Below are 21505 nucleotides of genomic sequence, written 5' to 3'. Positions count from 1 at the left end.
TCACAGCCAATAAAAAAAGCTGCACTGGCTTCCTATCAAGTTAACCCAGAGTTCTAAGATGCCAGACACAAGCTAGAAATCCTGCAGAAATGACATAATGCAATGGTGTAGGAAGAGAGAAAAAAATGTGATACTTAATAAATGTTTGTGGTAGAGAGAAAGGGCAGACATCATTGTCTCTTACACAGACAAGGGAGATACTATTATGTTCTCCGTATTGTATAAATGAGACAGCTGTGATATTTGTTCAAAACATTAGGTTATACTGCATAATGAGTCTCAAACTTGGTGTGTTTCAATGAAAAGTGTTTATTTTTCGCTCATGCAAGGAAAGCTGTGAATTACCATTGCCTTTCTTGAATCTCCTACATTGCAGAACCAAGGCTGAAGAAGCAGCCCCATCTCAGATGTGTGGGAGAGACAAAAGAGCAATGGAGGGACAACATGTGACTCTTAAAGTTTTTGCTGAGATTTAGCACACAACACTCTTCATATTTCTTTGACTAAAGAAAGTTGCGCATCTTATTATGCTGTTAGGATTAAGAGGAATATAATCCTCCTACAAGGAAAACAGACAAATTGGAAACAACAACATTCATATAAAGGAAGTATTAGAGTTGGTATTAAAGTTGAGGTCTTGTGTAATCCCTAAATACAGTTCTATTAGACCTAGCACACTCTGGCAGTAAATTGAACATAGTAGGCACATTAAAAATTGGTTTCTAATTTTGAGTTTAGAAAAGATACAGCTAAATATTAATTTTAACAACCATCAGAAGATAAATGCTTTAAAACCATGGGCACAATCATCAAGAGAATTAAAAAAGCAGAGAAGACCAATAATTAGAGGTCAAGAAGAAAAGACGAGACCAAAAAAAGAGGCCAATAAATGCCAGTGAGCAGGCCAGCTGAAAAATGAAGGTTGTAGTATCCTGGAATTCAAGGGGAAAGATATTTCAAGGAAGACAATGCAATCAACTAATGAAATTAAGCTAAAATTAGATTTAGCAATATGAGATCATTGTTGATCTATAGTCTAGACAAGAATAATTTTGGTAAGGTTGGTGGAATGACAATTTTGACTGGAATGAGTTCAATAGGAAATGGAATGGGATTCACTTCGAAGAGGAAGATTAGCTTTATAGGAGCATAGACCATTCACAGACAGTTACTAAAGGAAGATGGCATTAAAAGAAGGGGTAACAAATGTGGAGTGGTGGTAACTTGTACAAATTCTCTTTTTGACATTCATATTTTTAAGCCATATAGAACGCAGTGCTATCCCCCAAGAGTGAGGTTTAAGAATAGAAATGAAGGTGTAAAAGATATCTAGAATAGATTGGGAGAATGAATGAGCCATTATGCATATTGCAACTGATTGCATATTGCTGTTTCTTTAAAGTCCTCATATGACTATAGTTTCATGAAGTGCAAACTACACAAATATATATTTATATAATGTGCAGTTCTGTTCTGTACTGATGCAGAAGAAGGTCTAGAGTTGGACTTAACTAAATTTGTGGTTTTCCCAGGTGAAGATTATCAGAAGGCAGTGGGAGAAAATAGGGGAGAGACCATGAAAAATCAGGAAATTTAATCTGTATGAGAAAGCAAATGAGACTACAGAGGTAGCATTGGACACAGAAAATGTGGAAGTTTTAGTAGATAATTAGTCCCTGACAGTAGTGAAATCAAAGAGTGGTATGCTTAAAATTGAGACTATGTGGTTACAGTTTAAGGTAATAATGAAGTGGAAAGTGTAAACCTGGCAGTAAATCCGGGTTGAGAGACAGATTCTGGGACAGATGGTGTCAAGGAACTTAGGGACTAAGGTATTAAAAGGATTATTTATATGCATTTAAATATTATAGCAGATGATGACAAGAATAAGATTGGTAAGAGTTCAATGAACTAGAAGCTAAAAACTTAAGGCAGTCAGAGGGAATAATCTGGGAATTTAAAGATAACCATAGCAAGCAGGAATAATGAGTATTATTACTTTACAACAGTTTCTCCCAGGACCCTTGGCATGAGGGTTTGGGAGAGAAAATTTCTAACACTTAAAGGAAGAAGTGAATTTAGGGTGACTCAGTTTTTAGTTAGAGCAAGATGGCAGGAAAGGAGCGTTCTGAAGATTTGTGCATGACAGACCTCCAGTTTCAAAATCTTTCAGAAATTGAGTCACCAGGTAGGAGCAAAATGAGTGATATAGGGATGATAATCTAAGACAAAGATGAGCCAAGTGCCCTAAACTGATTTGGCAACTGGAAGCAGAAACACATGGTATGGTGAACGGAGTCCCAGTGGTATTAAGGCAAGTAGTGATGATGAGTTTGTCAGCATCAGCAAAGAGGAAAGGGTAGGTTTCATTTGTGTGTTGATGTGGAAGCAAAGAAGTGGATTATCTGGACTGGCCTTGGTGCAGGTATTTCCCCTCCTCATTCCTAGAGAAGTCATTGGGTGCCCATATTTGTATTTTATCTCCAGTGACAGCCAGTGCACAGAGATGGTGTTCAGTAAACATCTATTGACTAAGAACAGTCCCTCTTTTATGATAAGTGATCGACTAACAAGAGTTATATTGGAAGGCTGCAGATAATGTAGATGAGCCATTTTTAGTAACCTTAAATGTCTGTGGAGTGGTTAATCCTGTGATAGGAGACACTGATCAGCACCCCATTCTGATGCACCCCAGGATGATCTGGGAATGAATCACCACCAACTCATGCATACAGCTTCCTTCATCTGCAGTACTCACTTTAAGTCACAGTGACCTTTTCAGACTACATACAATGGCAGCACAGTTGGCACTGCGGCTCCCGGATAGTGCACCATTAATGGGGTGATTAACCAGGACTGTTTCTTGTCCCTTGGAGTGAAAAAGAAAGTGAAGCAAAGGAACAGGGATTTAGTGCCACAATTTTCTGTTCAGAAATATATCTGAAAAGCACTGTAAAATTTCTGATTTTAACGATGACGTCTTTGAAAGGTAATTTTAGTCTCTTTTGATAGTGAGTGACTTTTTAAAGACATTAAATAATATATTACCTCTACTCACATAGCATAAAAGGTAACACAAAAATGGAGGGATCAAGAAATCCTGAAGTGCCTCCTTTGGAAACATTCTTCTCAGAGGAGTTTCCACTTTTAAGAGAGCAAATTTGACAGGTTCTCTTAAACCTTTTTCAATACAAACTTTGTATTAATGAAAATCTCTATGATTCGAAAGATTTTTGACCAGCTGTCTTACATTGATCCCTTGCTGTGAATTTACTTGTGTGCCTCGAACATCCAAATGACAGTGAAAACCCTAACCCTCCATGTGACGTATCTCAAGGAGGAAATACAATTAAGTTACATCATAATGCTGAGGCCCTAACCCCTTAGGACAATGGCATTTTAAGAGGAAGAAATGTATGCGTTTCTTGTGTTTTTGATGTTAACTGATTATTAGACATACAGTTTGCAAATATTTTCTCATAGGTTACCTTTTCATTTTGTTAATTTCATCCTTTTTATGCAGATTTTTGATTTGCTGTTATCATTTTTTTTTTTTGCTTTTTTGTTTTATTTATGGTATATAAGTTTCCTGTATTTGATACATACAGATTTAGGAACATAGTGATACTTCCTACCTTACCCTCCATCTTGCCCATGCTCTAATCCTTCTTCCGCCTCCCTCTCCTACTATTCCCATTATTAATTTTTACAAAGATCTATTTTGCTTTTGTTGCCTGTGCTTTTGGTGTCACTTTGAAAAAAAATGTTGCCAAGAACAAAGTAATCAACCTCTTTCTCTGTTTGCACCTGGAAGTCTTATACTTTCTTTCTTTTTTTAAGATTTATTTACTTATTTAAAAGGCAGAGTTACAGAGAGGCAGAGGCAGAGAGACAGAAAAGGAGAGAGAGAGAGAGAGGTCTTCCATCCGCTGGCTCACTCCCCAATTGGCTACAATGGACGGAGCTGTGCCAATCCAAAGCCAGGAGCCAGGAGCTTCTTCTGGGTCTCCCATGTGAGTATAGGGGCCCAAGGACTTGGGCCATCTTCCACTGCTTTCCCAGGCCATAGCAGAGAGCTGTATTGGAAATGGAGCATCTGGTTCTTGAACCAGCACCCATATGGGATGCTGGCTCTGCAGGTAGCAGCTTTACCTGTTATGCCACAGCACTGGCCTCTGGAAGTTTTATGTCTTCAAGTCCTATATATGTGGGGGTGTGCAGAACACCAGTAGGTAGTGGTAAAAAAGGTGATAACTTTTACTTACAGGATGTACAAGTTCTGGGCAGACATTGTTGTATAGCAGAAGGTTAAGCTGCCACTTGGGTTGCATGCACCCCACATCTGAAAGGCTGGGGTGGAATCTCCACTGATCACAATCCAGTATCCTGCTACTATACACTCTGGGAGGTAGCAGCTGATGGCTAAAGTACTTGGGGCCCTGCCACCCACCTGGAAGACCCAGATTGAGTTCCTAACTCTTGACTTTAGTCTGGCCCAGTCCCAGCTGTGTAGACTTTTGGGAGTGAGCCAGTAGAAGGAAGATCAGTCAGTCGTGCACTAGTTTGCTCACTCTCTCTTGCTTTCCCTTTCAAATAAAAAAGAAACATTTACCAAAAAATTGCAAAATTTCTGGGGTCTATAATATAGATTATGTTGAGTAGTTTATAATACTATATTATTATTGGTTCCAAGATGGCTGAATAGGGAGGGAGCACACCAATGGTCCGGGAAGGGAAGGTTCAAAGAGGGGTGAGAATTTGTAGTTTCAGGGAAAGGGAAGCTCTTCCAAAATGGGGGAGACAGGTTGGGCCTGCGAGGAGGACGCGGACACCTGAAGAGCAGGACACCAGCAGGAGTGTGTACGTACCAGCGCTGGAAGCCGAGGTGAGACAGGGCGCTCTCCCAGCACTACTGTAGCAGCCACCGCCGCCCCTCCCCCAACCCACCCTGGGATGGACACTGAGACATGCATGACTGAGTGCGGGAGGAAATAGAAAACTGAACAGAGTGAGTAGTGCCTGCGGAAAGAGTGTGCGATTCAGGGGGTCTAATTGAGGGAGTAAACAATCCAGGAACCCTCCCCCAAATCGGAGCTGCAGCAGGCAGGAAGAGCCATCTTGTTTGTTTACATTTGGGCTTAAAGGAGAACTGCCTCTGCCTCCACACTAATCTTTGGAGGCAGAGCCCAAAGGTGTAGTGGAGCGTCTAACCCTAAAACACTTGCTCAAAGATGTACTGCACACAGAAATACAAAAACAAGAACTTCACTACAAAAAAAGCAAATGTAGAGTAACCCACAAACAAAGTTCAAAATACATAAACAGCTTGTTTAGGAAACATGAATGGGAAAAGACAGTACTTAACAGTAATCACACTGAATGCGAATGGTCTTAATTCTACTACCAAAAGACATAGACTAGCTGATTGGATCAAGAAAGAGAATCCATCTATATGCTGCCTTCAGGAGACACACTTTATCAGCAAAGATGCATGCAGACTGAAAGTGAAAGGATGGAAAAAGATACTCCAAGCTAATGGAAATCAAAAAAGAGCTGGTTTGGCCACCCTGATATCAGACAAAATAGACTTTAACATAAAAACTATTAAAAGAGACAGAGAAGGGCACTATATAATGATTAAAGGATCTATCCAGCAGGAAGACATTACTATTATAAATGTATATGCACCTAATTACAGGGCGCCTGGCTACCTGAAAGAATTACTAAAGGATTTAAAGGGAGATATAGATTCAAATACAATAGTAACAGGGGACTTCAACAACCCACTCTCACCAATGGACAGATCAACCAGACAGAAATTCAACAAGGAAACAACAGAGTTAATTGATGCTATAGACCAAATAGACCTAATAGATATCTTCAGAACCTTCCACCCCACAGCCAAAGATTTCACGAATTTCTCCCCAGTACATGGAACATTCTCTAGGATTGACCATATGCTAGGCCATAAAGGGAGCCTCAACAAATTCAAAAAAGTTGAAACTGTACCATGCAGCTTCTCAGACCATAGCGCAGTGAAACTCGAAATCAACAACCCAAGAATCTCTACACCATATGTAAATATATGGAGAATGGACAACATGATCCTAAACGAACAGTGGGTCATCAAAGAAATTAAAAGAGAAATCAAAAGATTTCTAGAAACAAACGAAAATGATAACACAACCTATCAAAACCTGTGGGACACAGCAAAAGCTATGCTAAAGGAAAGTTTATAGCTATTGGTGCCTACATCAAGAAGTTGGAAAGGAACCAAACAAATGAACTCTCCATGCACCTCAAGGATTTAGAAAAACAGCAGCAAATCAAGCCCAAATCCAGAAGGAGGAAAGAAATACTAAAGATCAGAGAAGAAATAAACAGAATTGAAACCAAAAAATACAAAAGATCAACAAAACCAGGAGCTGGTTCTTTGAAAAAAATAAACAAAATCGACACACCATTGGCCCAACCAAAAAAAGGAGAGAGAAGACCCAAATCTGTAAAATCAAAGATAGTAATGGAAATGTAACAACAGACACAACAAAAATAAAAAGGATCATCAGAAACCACTACAAAGAGATGTATGCTAACAAATTGGGGAACCTGGAAGAAATGGATAGATTCCTGGACACATACAACCTTCCTAAACTGAGCTGTGAAGATATAGAAAATCTAAACGGACCCATAACCATGGAAGAAACTGAATCAGTAATAAATGCACTACCGAAAAAGAAGAGCCCAGCACCGGATGGCTTCACTGCCGAATTTTACTAGACATTTAGAGAACAACTAACCCCAGTTCTTCTCAAATTATTCAAAACGATTGAAAGAGAGGGAATCCTCCCAAATTCTTTCTATGAAGCCAATATCACCTTAATTCCTAAGCCCAGAAAAGACACAACAGAGAAAGAAAACTACAGACCTATCTCCCTGATGAACATAGATGCAAAAATACTGCACAAAATTCTGGTAAACTGAATCCATCTACACATCAGAAAGATCATTCACCCGGACCAAGTGGGATTTATCCCTGGTATGCAGGGATGGTTCAATATTCGAAAGTCAATCAATGTAATACATCACATTAATAAATTGAGAAACAAAAATCATATGGTTATCTCAATAGATGCAGAGAAAGCATTTGACAAAATACAACACCCTTTCATGATGAAAACCCTAAGCAAATTGGGGTTAGAAGGAACATTCCTCAACACAATTAAGGCAGTCTATGATAAACCAAAGGCCAGCATCATATTGAATGGGGAAAAGTTGGAGGCATTTCCATTTGAAACTGGCACCAGACAGGGATGGGAGAGGGCATGGGTGAGGGGAGGGCAACGGGAGGGTGGGAGGTTGGGGGGGAAACCACAACAATACAAAAGTTGTACTTTGTAAATTCACATTTATTAAATAAAAAAATAACTATATAACAAAAAAAAGAAAAAAAGAACTTAATACTTTACCCTTTTATTATTTTTTATGTTCTACTTAAAACTATTGGTTGAACACTGTAATTAATACACAATTACTCTTAGGTGTTTTATTAATGCTGTAACTAGTACTAAAATAGTATTTTACACTTTGTATTTCTGTATGGGTGCAAACTGTTGAAATCTTTATTTAATATATGCTAAATTGATCTTCTGTATATAAAGATAATTGAAAATTAATCTTGATGTGTAAGGAAGGGGAGAGGGAGTGGGAGAGGGGAGTGTTGTGGGTGGGAGGGAAGTTATGGGGGGGGAGCTATTGTAATCCATAAGCTGTACTTTGGAAATTTATGTTCATTAAATAAAATAAAATATAAATATAAAAATAAAAAAGAAGATATGGAGACAGTACAAAATAACAATGATGTTATTCAAAAAACTACTTAAGTAAATAAAATATCCTTATTTTCTAAATCTAAAAAAAAATACTATATTACTTACTTGAGATTTGCCAAGAAGGTATATCTTAAGTGTGCTCACCACAAATACACATGTACACATACACAAACAGACACATACACAAAATATAACTGTATGGTACAGGTGTATTGATTACCTTGATGGTGGTACTTGTCATGAGTACATCACATTGTACATCTTGTATATGTAGTTTTTGTTTGCCAATTTCACCTCAATTAAGGTGGTAGAAAGAAGAGGATGAGAAAGATCTCTCTGTTCTCCTTCCCCCTCCATGTGTGAGGACAGGGTGAGAAGGTGGTTCTCTGTAGCCAGGAAGACAGCACTCACCAGACACCAACCGAGTCAGCACCTTAGTACTGGGCTTTAGTCCCCACAATAGTGGGAAAATGCATTTCTGTTGCTTAAGCATATAACTTATGGTGCTTTGTTATAAGATACCAAATACCCACCTTTCTAGAAATCTACAGGAGTGAAATTGATATTTTGAGAATGGATTATTGTTTAGAGTCATTGTCTATACTCCTGAGGAACAGTGCTTATTCTACTCACTACTTGTTGAATCCTTTATTTAATGGAGGATTAAGCTTGTGAGTATACAGTAAATTGGAAGTATGTCATTGAAAAAATTAAAAGAAAAATAAGAAAGGAAGGAGGACAGAGAGTGAGAGCCAGGGAGAAAGGATAGGTTATGAAGTAGCATTATGTTCTTAAAACTGTATGTGTGGCAGGCACTGCAGCTCACTAGGTTAATCCTCTGCCTTGCGGTGCCATCACACCGGGTTCTAGTCCCGGTCAGAGCGCCGGATTCTGTCCCGGTTGCCCCTCTTCCAGGCCAGCTCTCTGCTATGGCCCAGGAGTGCAGTGGAGGATGGCCCAAGTGCTTGGGCCCTGCACCCCATGGGAGACCAGGAGAAGCACCTGGCTCCTGCCATTGGATCAGCGCGGTGTGCTGGCCGCAGTGTGCTGGCTGTGCAGCGGCCATTGGAGGGTGAACCAACGGCAAAGGAAGACCTTTCTCTCTGTCTCTCTCTCTCACTGCCCACTCTGCCTGTCAAAAAAAACAAAAACAAAAACAAAAACAAAAACAAAAAACCACAACTGTATGTGTGAAATACATGAAATTTGTTCCCTTTATATTAGTAGATGAAATAGATTAGAATAAAAACAACAAGAAATATATATTTCCAAAGTACCAATATACCTATCATTCTTGATCAAAAACTGATTTCTGAAACTTCATTCAGCAGCAAAGTATTTGGTATGGAAATATCAATTATTTTAAGAACCGGTAAGCCACACTAAGATCGTCTCCTGACTGCCAGTGTCTCCTGGGTGGGCACCGTGCTTTCTGGTACCACCCCAGCATGCTGAGTAAAGGAAGAAATACACGCAAAGAATCTGTTGAACTGAGAAATTGTAAAAGAAAAAAAAACTTCTTAACCACAGATTGCCTTTCAGAACCACATGAAGTAACAGCCTTCACTGTCTCCAGCACATAGTTTGTGCTACGTATGCATCGGGATTTCAAGGAGCAAAAAACTCATTGGTTCTTTTATTTTTCTAATTTACTGTCAAGAAGCAATGGGCTAAGTCAGTATCAAGACTCTTTCTCTTGGATCAATAAAGGCAATCACATTCTAATGCCACTGTAGACTTAGGTAACTGAGATTTAGCACTACCCTTAAATAGATGTCAGCACATAAAAAAGAAAACAGATTTGATTGCACAAGAGACAATTGAAGTGCATGAAAAAGGACTGATCCTTACCCTTAGCTCTTGCCATATTACTTCAACATTCTTTTATTGAGTTTTTTTTTTTTTAATTTTATTTAGAGGACAGATTACATGTGTTTTATAAGTACAATTCTAAGCAAATAACCATACTTCCCACCTTCCCTCTCTGTCTCCCTCAATGCCCCCTCCTTCCGTTTTTTTCTTTCATTTTTGCAAAAACATAATTTCAGTGCACTCTATAATTATAGGTTTAATGCAGATTTCCCCTGATGTTTTACTCTAGTAATTTGATGGTTTCAGGTCATAGATTTAGATCCTTGATCACTGTGAGTTGAAACTTCTGCCTGCTTAGATCCAATTTTCCCCAAACCATTTGTTGGAGATTCTGTCCTTTCCCCAAGGATTGATTTCAGCTCGTTTATCAAAGTTTATCGGTTGTAGCTGTGTGGATTAATTTATGGGGTTTCTATTCTGTTCCATTGATCCGCATATATATTTTTGTGCCAGTACAAGTCTGTTTGGGGGGCCAGCGCCGTGCCTCACTTGGTTAATCCTCCGCCTGCAGTGCCAGCATCCTGGGTTCTAATCCTGGTTGCTCCTCTTCTAGTCCAGCTCTCTGCTGTGGCCTGGGAAGGCAGTGGAGGATGGCCCAAGTGTTTGGGCTCCTGCACCTGCAATGGGAGACCAAGAAGCAGCACCTGGCTCCTGGCTTCGGATCGGCGCGGCGCTGGCCGTGTCGGCCATTTGGGGAGTGAAACAACGGAAGGAAGACTTTTCTGTCTGTCTGTCTGTCTCACTGTCTGTAACTCTACCTGTCAATTAAAAAAAGGCTGTTTGGATTGTAACTTACCTGTAGTATGTCTTGAAAGCTGATATTGTGATGCCTCTGGCTTTTTTTTTTCTGTTGTTTAAGATTGCTTTACCTATTCAGGATCTCTTGTGTTTTCATATGAATTTTGGAATCACTTTTTCCTAGATCTGAGGAGAATGTCATCAATATTTTAATTGGGATTGCACTGAATCTGTAAATCGCTCTCAGTAGTATGGACACTTTGATATTAATGATTTCAGTCCATAAACATGGAAGACTTTGCCTTTTTTCTATCTTCTTCTATTCCTTTCTTAATGTTTTATAATTTCCATTGTAGAGATCTTTCACATCCTTGGTTAAATTTATTCCAAGGTATTTCATTTTTTGTAGCTATTGTGAATGGGACTGATCTTAGAAGTTCTTTCTCAGCCATGGCATTGTCTGTGTATACAAAGGCTGTTGATTTTTGTGTGTTGATTTTATATCTTGTAACTTTACCAAACTCTCTTATGAGTTCCAGTAGCCTCTTTGTGGAATCTTTTGGTTCTCTTGTATATAGGATCATGTCATCTGCCAATAGAGAAAATTTGATTTCCTCCTTTCCAATTTGTATCCATTTGATTTTTCCTGCATAATGGCTCTAAAACTTCCAGGACTATAATGAATAATAATAGTGAGAGTGGGCATCCTTGTCGGGTTTCAGATCTTAATACTTTCAGTTTTTCCCCATTCAAAATGATGCAAGTTGTGAATTTGTTATATAGTGCCTTAATTGTGTTGAGGAATGTTCCTTCTATACCCAATTTGCTTAGAGTTTTCATCATAAAAAGGTGTTGCATTTTATCAGATGCTTTTTCTGCATCTATTGAGATAATCATATGGATTTTATTCTTCGATTTGCTTATGTAAAGTATCACATTTACTGATTTGCCAATGTTGAATCATCTCTGCATACAAGGGGTAAATCCCAGTTGGTCTGGGTGAATGATTTTTATGATGCACTGTTGGATTCAATAGTATTTTGTTGAAGATTTTTCATCTATGTTCATCAGGGATATTGGTCTGTAGTTCTCTTTCTTTGTTGTATCTTTTTCTGGTTTTGGAATTAAGGTTATGCTGGCTTCATAGAAGAATTTGGAAAAATGCCCTATCAATTGTTTTGAATATTTTGAGAAGAATTAGAATTAGTTTTTATTTAAAAGTTTCTTAGAATTCAGCAGTGAAGCCATCTGGTCCTGGGGTTTTCTTTCTTGGGAACATGTTTATTTCTGATTCAATTTCTGTGTTGGTTAATGAACTATTTAGGTTTTCTCTGTCTTCAGGACTCAATTTTGGTAGATTGTATGTGTCCAAATCTTCTAGATTTTTCCAGCTTGTTGGCACAAGTAATTGTAGTAATTCCTGATGATCCTTTTTTTCATCAGTGTACATTTTAACATATACTTTTTCTCATCTTTGATTATCTTAGTTTGAGTACTCTTCTTTTTTAATTTTTTGGTTAATTGGGACAATGGTGTATCAATTTTATTTTTCAAAAAATCAGCTCTCATTCTATTGGTCTTTGATATCATTTTCTTCATCTCAGTTTTGTATTTTTCTTCTCTAATTTTAATTATTTATTTCTGCCTGCTGATTTGGGGTTTGGTTTATTCTTGTTTTTCTAGGTCCTTGAGATACATTGACAACTCATTTACCTGATGCCTTTCCAATTTCTTGAAATAGGCACTAATTGCTATGAACTTTCCTATCAACACTGCCTCTGCAGTATCCCATATGTTTTAATATGTCGTGTTGTCATCTTCATTGTTTCTAGGAATTTTTAAATTTCCCTTCTCTCTTGTATGACTCACTGTTCATTCAGAAGCTGTTGTTCAGTCTCCATGTGTTTGCATATTTTCTGAAGTTTCTTAAGTTATTAATTTCCAGATTTATTCTATTGTGGTCAGAAAAGATACATGGTATGATTTCAACTTTGTTGAATTTGTTGAGACTTGCTTTATGGCCTAGCATATGATCTATCCTGAAAAAGTTCCATGCATATATGTAAAGAATGTGTATTGTACAGCTGTGGGGTGCAATGACCTATAGGTGTCAATTTGGTCCATGGTGTAGATTAGCTTTGTTGTTTTTTTTTTTTCTTTCATGTGTAGTTGTTTGGGTCCTTGATGAGAGCAGGGTATAGTAGTCCCCCATTATTATTGTACTAGATTCTATGCCTGCCTTTAGATCAATTAACATTTTTTTAAATAGCCAGGCACCCTGGTATTGGGTGCATATACATTTACTATAGTCACATCTTGCTGTTGAATTGGTGCCTTAATCACTACATAACGTCCTTCTTTGTCTCTTTTAAAAGTTTTTGTGTTAAAGTTTATTTTGTTTGACAGTAGAATGACTACTCCTGCTTGGTTTTGCTTTCTTTTAGCATGGAATATCTTTTTCTATCCTTTCACTTTCAGTCTTTGTATATCTTTGTTGGTGAGGTATGTTTCTTTTACATAGCAAATAGATGGGGCTTATTTTTCAATCCATTCAGCCAGCCTGAATCTTTTTTTTTTTTTTTTTTTTTTGACAGGTAGAGTTAGACTGTGAGAGGGAGAGACAGAGAGAAAGGTATTCTTTCCATTGGTTCACTCCCCAAATGGCTGCCACTGCCGGCGCTGCGCCAATCTGAAGCCAGGAGCCAGGTGTTTTTCCTGGTCTCCCGTGCAGGTTCAGGAGCCCAAGCACTTGGGCCTTCCTCCACTGCCCTCCCCAGCCACAGCAGAGAGCTAGACTGGAAGAGGCGCAGCCGGGACTAGGACCCGGTGCTCATATGGGATGCCAGCACCACAGGTGGAGGATTAACCAAGTGAGCCTCAGTGCCGGCCCCAGTCTGAATCTTTTAATTAGAGAATTTCATCTATTTATATTCAAAGTTATTATTGATAAGTAATGAATTGATCTTGCTATTTTTCCATAAATATTCCTATTGCTTGTTTTGGATTTCCTTTGTACTTTTACTGGAAGACTTTCTGCCTTTACATTCTTTCATGATGATGATGATCTCTTTGTTTATTTGTGTAGCATATCATTAAGTATCATTTGTCAGAATGCATGAGTGGTGACAAATTATTTCAATTTATATTTATTATGGTAAGTCTTTATTTCACTGTAATTTATAAGTTAGAGATTTACTGAGTACAGTATTCTGGGTTGGCAGGTTTTTCTTTTAGGACTTGGAGTATTTTCCCCCATTCTCAGCTGGTAGCATTTCTGATGAGAAATCAGCTGTTGGTCTAAAATGGAGATCCTTTGAAGAGAATCTGGCATTTCTTTCATGCACTTCTGTAAATTTGCTTATAATGTGTCATAGTGAAAATCTTTTCTGTTCGTTTCTATTCAGAGTTCTGTGTGCTTTCTGTACTTGAATGTCCCTATCTTTCTCCAAATTAGGTAAGTTTTCTGCTGTTACTTCACTGACTAGGTCTTCTAATCTATCCTCTATTTCCACACCTTCGGGAACTCCTAAGACATATGTTTGGTCATTGAACAATATTCAATTTAATCTTGAGTACTATTTTTGGTTTTTAAAATTTTCTTTGACTGAGATAGTTCAAATATTTGTCTTCTTTCTCAGTTTTTATTCTGCCGTACTGGATGTGTTATTAAGGCTTTCCACTATATATTTTATTTGACATATTGAATTTTTTCATTTCTAATCTTTCAGTTTTATTTCTCTTCAATATCTTTATTTTCTGTGAGAAACTTTTATTCATGTTATGTATGTATTTCTTTAATTTATGTATTGGCCTCTGTGTTTATGAGTAATCTTATGATCATTCTTTTGAATTCCTTTTTAGGCATTTGATCAATATTGAAGTGTTGTATACCTTTTGGGAGTCATATTGTCTTCCTTGTTCATGTTTCTTGTATTTCTACATTTGTTTTTAGGCATTTGTGGAAGCACTTGTTGATATTATCCTCTGACAGCTTTTGTCTTGGAAACATGTCTTTGTAGCTTAGTGGAGTGTCTGTTCCTTCAGTGGATATCCAGAGACATATGATGGGTGGGGCCAGGGAGCCCTGGTCAGTGCTCAAGGATGGGCCAAAAAGTCCAGAGTGATACCCAAGTTGGGTGTGGTAGGTCTCCTCAATTGTCTGCAGGCAGGAGGGGATGGTCACCTTGGCTGGTATGATCAGAATGTCAGCCCCTTTCTGCCAAGGTGAACCAACTACCCAGGGTGAGCCCCAAATGTCTACATACCTCATGCATACAGGTGCATGGACTCCACAAAAAATCTGTATGCTCCTCAATGTGAGCACAGAGCCCCTAGCCTCTGAAGCCAGGCACAGTGATTAGCCCAAGACCAAGCCATATCCTATGTCATACACTACTGTACAGTCACAGAATTCCTACAGCCACAAGACACATGGCTCCCATAGTGACGGGAAGCAGGGAATTAGTCACAAGCCTCCAGCATCCATGGAAACAGCCGTGGTGTTCCCAGAGCAGGGTTACCCAAAGTTACACTTTTCCTTTCAGTCAGCTCCTCCTGTCAGAAAAGTCATAAAATGTTACACCTATTATTACAGGGAAAATAAAAAAGGGATTAAAATATTTGGGTTTGTTCTCCAACCAGTTGGTGGAAGACTTAACTGAAAGCATACCTAGCCCATTCTCTGGAGAGAGGCATTCATGGACTCCCTGTTATGGATTCTAAAGAAATGTGTGTTTTTCCTTTTCTGTGACTCCAAAAGGCACACATTTGCACTATGTTGAAGTTGGCCCAAAAACCTGGGTTCTGTCACTCATATGGGAGAGTCATATTGGGTTTCTGGATCCTGGGTTCAGCATGGCCTAGCCCTTGCTGTTGTGATCATTAGCAGAGTGAACCAAAAGATCGAAGACTATCTATCGCCTACCCCTCCTCCTTCCTTTAACTCCAAATAAAATGAAAAATAAATCAATAGAAATATATCAGCACTAAAAACATCAAGCTAAGTATCCTGGATCATCTAGCTAGAAATCATCTGCAGCACTTGTGCAAGGAATTAGTGGCATCAGCCAAGTTTTCTGTCAGCTCCTCTTTTCTCCTCCTTTCTCATATGAACCTGGAGGTTCTTCAGCATATCATCTACTCAGAACTATTTTCTCCATCTACCATCTATTTTACACTGTGTCCCATTCTCTGGGAAGAGGGTGTATAACCATGGTAGAGGACTGTTTTCCAAGCTCTAGGGTCACAATGTGCTTTGATCTTAGACAAGTAAGTTGTTTCATCTCCCAATGGTTCTGTTTCCTGGTTTTTATTAGAGGAGAAATTGTGGCACCAAACAAAGGGTTGTTAGGTTAATTAAGTTAAATATTATAGCAATATTCCTTGCTTATAGAGAATGGTCAAATTGTGATCCCTTACAATTTCATTATTGCATTTTAATATACTTGTAAAGTAGGCTTACTAATGTACTTTTCTTAGTCTTTCCTCTTTTCCCCATTTCTAGGAACTTCAGAGAGAGAAAAATCAGCCAGCTTTCCCTTCAGAAATTGTGTAACTTTCATTGACTGCTTTCCATTCAGGGAACTCTCTGGCTCACCACACTTCTTACTCTCTTATTGTATCTCAGTTCTGTCTTACCCTGCTGTTTGCATCAATTCCTCCCTCCTAGCTCATTTGTTTTTCATTTCTGTTTCTATGGAAAGTTTGAGCTGTCTAAGTGCTGATTTGTTACCATCTACACATCTCCTCTGTTCATCTAGGGTGATGTTCTTAGCATGGGTTGTTCTTCCTTTTCTTGCCTCCCATGGCCATGCAGCTGGATGCCCTATATTCCCTTTGCTTTAGCAGAAGAGTCTTGGAGAATTTTTGTAACTCTGCATATTTACTATGAAAAGTTAAAGTAAAAATTACATTTATGTATTGAATTTAGAGATGTTATTGCTAAATCTTTATACTTCAACAATTTCACACTCCCTCTTATCTGCTTTTTTTCAGCTTTATTTGAAATAATTCTCTTGTTTGCTCATTGTTTTCTGGCTCTACTTTCTGGAATTAACTGGCACTTCCCTTTAGATGCCAGTCTGTTTGTAGGAGAAGAGTCTCCCTACTTTCATGTCACTTTGACTAGAATTTTTTTTCTGCCCACATGATCAATTTTTGTCTATATTTTAAACTCCAACTTAGATGTTGGGAAACTTCCCATAATCTTTTTGGTTGCACATTTTATGTATTCAGTGTATGCTATGCTTTGTTGAAACACGCTCATAAGATGAAATGACTTAGATACTTATTTATCAAGGAGCTCTATCCTCCACCAGACCGTCGGCTTACATTTGTTCACTGATAGAACTTCAGAACCCAACACAATGCCTGACAGATAGCAGATACTCAGTAAATATTTGTTATATGAAAAATGAATGAGTCATTTACATACCTCTTTTGCATTACCTTTTGTGGTATAATGCTTTTCTCTGACTAGCTCCTCTACCAAAGCACACCATGCTATACTCTTAAGTAAAATATAGCAGTAGTAGAGGTTATCTTCTCTTCATGCCAGAATTTTCCATTTCTATTTCTCAGTCTAAATGTTCCTTACTTGACGGCCGGCACCGCGGCTCACTAGGCTAATCCTCCGCCTAGCGGCGCCGGCACACCGGGTTCTAGTCCCGGTTGGGGCGCCAGATTCTGTCCCGGTTGCCCCTCTTCCAGGCCAGCTCTCTGCTGTGGCCCGGGAGTGCAGTGGAGGATGGCCCAGGTGCTTGGGCCCTGCACCCCATGGGAGACCAGGAAAAGCACCTGGCTCCTGGCTCCTGCCATCGGATCAGCGCGGTGCGCCGGCTGCAGCGCGCCGGCCACAGCGGCCATTGGAGGGTGAACCAACAGCAAAGGAAGACCTTTCTCTCTGTCTCTCTCTCTCACTGTCCACTCTGCCTGTCAAAAAAAAAAAAAAAAAAAAAGTTACTTACTTGAACTCTCAGTGATTCAAAGCATCTCTTTAATCAATTCCTTTATCTTTATTTAGTTCAATAAGACTGTACAGTCGGTGGGTGAGAGTCTCTCCAGTGATGATGTGGGATGAACAGCCTCACAGTGCCTGTGGAACAGATTCCCATGGCCAATCCCCTCTTGACGATGTTCTTAAATAGCCTCTTTTTTCACTACACCTCCACAGTGATTGTTTTTTTTTTCCATTTTCATACTTCTTGTCTTTATGATTGTTGCTTAAAAGAGGGGAGGCAGGCAGAGGTCTCTTTCAGATCTGCTTCTGCTGCATGTTTCCTGTTTGGCTCTAGTAGGTGTTTTGAGATTTAAGTCCAGAGTACTGTCATGGCCTTCCTGCCTTATTTCTTGGGCTGGTTTCCTGCCCAATAGCAGTTTCTTTCTTTCCTTATTTTTGTGAAGCAGCCCTCCATGCATTCCTGTTGCTCTCGTAGACTCCAGGGGAAACACTTTAATCCTCACGATAACCCATGAATCCAGCAAACATCACAATGAAATCTGAGGAAATTAAAGTGGCAGTCTCCTGGAAGCCAGGTGACTCTTAGGTTGGGGGTCACAACTGCTTCTTCTAACATTGAGCCTGGTGTATGAGGGGCTTCCACAAAGGTCATAGACAAAGTGCATTGCTTTTTCAAGATTCTATTTGAAAGTGACACGCAGAAAGTCTGACAGGAAGAGGTCTTCTATCTACTGGTTCACTCCTTACATAGCTATAGCAGCTGGGCCTGCTGGGCCAGGTTGAAGCCAGGAGCTGGAAATTCCATCTGGGTCTCTGACATGAGAGCAGGGGCCGGAGTACTTGGGCCAACTTCTACTGTCTTCCCAGGCACATTAGCAGGAAGCTGGATCTGAAACAGAGCAGTCAGGACTTGAACCAGCCCCCATGGTTCACAAGCGGTGGCTTAACCCACTACGACACACCAGCTCCAACATTATTGTTTAATTCACATTTTCCTGAACTTTTTGAAGTACTTACATAAGTTTTGGTGGACAATTTTATTATCAAAATAGGCTTTATGAAAGTGCCTATGAGAAAAATAGAGCAAGTAGAGATCAAATCTCTCAGGGGTATTTGAGTACATAGGTCATCTAAGAAGGAATTCTTGAGGCCGGCCTCAGTCCATTTGTGATATTATTTTTAAAAATGCCTGAGACTTGTCATTTTTAAAGAATAAAAACTCGTTTTCTCATAGTTCTAGAAGCTATGGAGTTTAAGATCAAGGTACCAGCACACGATGAGGGTCTGCGTACTGCATCCTCACGTGGTGGAAGGCAGAGGGGCAAAAGAACGAGTGCTGCGTCCTCAGAGGACAGAGGAGCGAGCTGGCTAGTTGGCTTTTGTATGAAGTTTCTTTTACTAGAGCATTAGTTCCACTTGTGAGGGTGGAATCCTCATGGCCCACCCACCTCTAATTTTCCCCAAACAGTTGTTCTTGCCAAATGGTTTTTTTGTTTTTCTTGGAAGCTGCTGCCTGCTTTAAAAGTACTTTTCTAAACTCTAGCTTCCTCAGAACTGCAGTTATTTTGTCTTTTTTTAAGATTTATTTATTTTATTTATTTATTTGAAAGGCAGAGTTATACAGAGAGAGAAGGAGAGGCAGAGAAAGAGAGATGTCTTCCATCCGCTGGTTCATTCCCCAGATGACTGTAATGGCCAGAGCTGATCTGAAAGCAGGAGCCAGGAGCTTCCTCCGGGTCTTCCCACACGGGTGCAGGGTCCCAAGGGCTTGGGCCATCTTGTACTGCTTCCCCAGGCCATAGCAGAGAGCTGGATAGGAAGTGGTGCAGCCAGGACTTGAACCAGCACCATATGGGATGCCAGCACTCCACAGCGCTGGCCCCAAGCCTACCTACCTCTTAACACCGTGACATTGGTCATTAAATGTCTATACCTGGGGGACCACACTGTAGTGTAACAGATGAATTCCAATACCTGAATTTTGAAAAAGACACATGCAAACCATAGCAGAGCCCCAAATCTTAGATTTCTTCAGTCATTTTAGTATAGCCTGATGTGACTTTCAGTGGGAATAAGAAGTCTTGATGATCAGCCACATGGGTCAGTTGCTGGTATAGCATTATAACCGGGGAAAGGGCAAAAATAAAAAATCCTAAGATATTAAACCAATATTGGAATGCTCCCTTAATTACATTTGATTATTTGTGTGTGAGTGTGAATGCTGTACACAGATTGGATCCCATGAGATGCCAAGGAACTTTGGTTTTGTTCTTGGTTTTAGGATTTCATTTCCTTCCCGTGGTATTGTACTTAGCTACCATTCTCAGCTATGCTTCCAAATAGCAAGTCAACACAGATCTATGCCAGGATTCATTTTTACCACAAGTGCCTGACCACCAGCTACAGGGTGGAAAGGCGTAAGACTTAATTACATGTGAATCATTATGGTTCTTGGACTATAAGTAAAGTGTCAGTGGGGAGAATGTGTAGCTGAAGACGTGATACTGTGGGAAAACAGACTTGCATGCCATTAACTAAAGCTGTGAACTTGAAAGGAGTGTAGTTCTGAGTTTGAAGTCCATAGCCCCTTGTTTTCATAAGATTTCAGAGTCCTTTTAGGGTGATAAGAGAAAGTTGATGTCAGACCCCTTTGGAATAGGTTTAAGTTACTGCTCTGTTAAACTAGTGGAACAAGAGTCCCCTAAGGACTGGGCCATTATTGTGAAACATGCCTGTAACCCATTGCATAAACTTCACTCCACCAGAAGCTGAGTATATTTTCTGGAAGAAGAAAATCAAATAATAGAGGAAAGAATGTTGAGTCATGGGTTAAATATGCCACTAATATGGTGCTGGGATTTAAATCCTCAGAGGCTAAGAAATGTTCATGCCAAGTTAGAGCCCACAGGCTCAGCCACAGAGACTTGTTTTCCCACCACACAGTCAAGACCTTAGCAGAACATGGGCATGGCAGATAAACAGCATCAGGCCTTTCAAGCCTAATTTATATATGGATAAAAATGGATTTTAATATTTTCCCCTCAAAGGTCTATAACAATTTAGAGGGATAGATCCCCAACAGAGGATTCTCCATCAGAGCTGTAAAATGATGCTTAGAGTGTCAAAATATATAGAAGTGTGCAAGAAACACTGGCGCATACCTTGAATTCATGGTAACCCAGAGACATCCTGGAATTTTCCCTATGAGTGAAGCTAATAAGATCCCAAAGTTGGAAGGAGGATTTCACTCCAGTGCTTTTGGAATCAAGGACAATAATGGGACTCTACTCAGTGATGGCCAAGAAGATTCAAGGAGTTAGGATAACACAGGAAAACCCCCTCCCAAGTAAGGACCAGGGGAGGGAAGTAAGAAAATATAGCTTCTGAGAAAGGTCCCTGAATTAGAATAGGAGGCTGAATTCCAGGACTTGCTTCCAATATGGAAGTGTTGTATAATTCTCCACTTCGTATTTCATCTCCCCATGCAAGACATAACAAGCCAAAGAAAGCATGCCCAGGTTGTCTGCAATTTTATCAGTTGGAGAGAACTCTGCCTTCAGCTGAAATTGTGATAAATCACCAGTAGCCTTCTGTTCACAAGAGGTAGAGAAATTATTCTTCACCTTTTTAGGGTCATAGACCTTTGAAAGGAGAAAATTGAAATCCATTTTTGCCTGCAGAAACTCTCTACTCCATAAATGCAAAGTTTGCAAGAAGGGACTTATCAGAGTATCAGATCTGTGCTTCTCATGGGTTTCCATATGCTTAACCCTGGAAGCAGCAATGGAGGGTCAGGGAAGATGGAGTGGCTGTGATCTCCCACTATTCTCCCATGCTAAACCTCTGTCTGCCAATGATAGCATAAGTAATCAAAATCTGACAGGGTCCAAAAGGAAAGTGGGAAGATGTTTGTGGGAAGTTGAGGCTTCAGCTTGGGCCTGAATTGAGTCTTAAATGATGAGCGATAGTTTTTCAGAAAAAGGATACTATGGTCAAAAGCATGCAGTAAAGTTCAAAACCACAATTGCAAGAGATGAGCATCCAAGGTAAGCAAGGTCACCCTTAGAGGATGTGGAAATTGGGCAAATATATTTGCAGGGCCCTTGAA

The 21505-nt window shown here is 39.5% G+C and overlaps 1 long non-coding RNA gene across 5 annotated transcripts in view; it reads right to left on the bottom strand.

Annotated features, from left to right (window-relative positions):
• Nucleotides 1-17656: 17656 nt before the first annotated feature.
• LOC127484148 (uncharacterized) overlaps nucleotides 17657-21505 on the bottom strand; it is a 298348-nt gene continuing 294499 nt past the window's right edge. For all 5 annotated transcript variants that reach the window (XR_016222145.1, XR_016222146.1, XR_016222142.1 and 2 more), the window contains one exon: nucleotides 17657-18286. This is a non-coding gene — a long non-coding RNA (uncharacterized LOC127484148). The remainder of the gene's footprint in view (nucleotides 18287-21505) is intronic.

This window comes from Oryctolagus cuniculus, chromosome 15, assembly GCF_051225735.1.
Source record: "Oryctolagus cuniculus isolate XC-2025 breed Fujian yellow rabbit chromosome 15, ASM5122573v1, whole genome shotgun sequence".
Lineage (NCBI taxonomy): Eukaryota > Metazoa > Chordata > Mammalia > Lagomorpha > Leporidae > Oryctolagus > Oryctolagus cuniculus.
The sequence above is the reverse complement of the archived record's forward strand: the minus strand, read 5'-3'. Positions and strand labels throughout refer to the sequence as shown.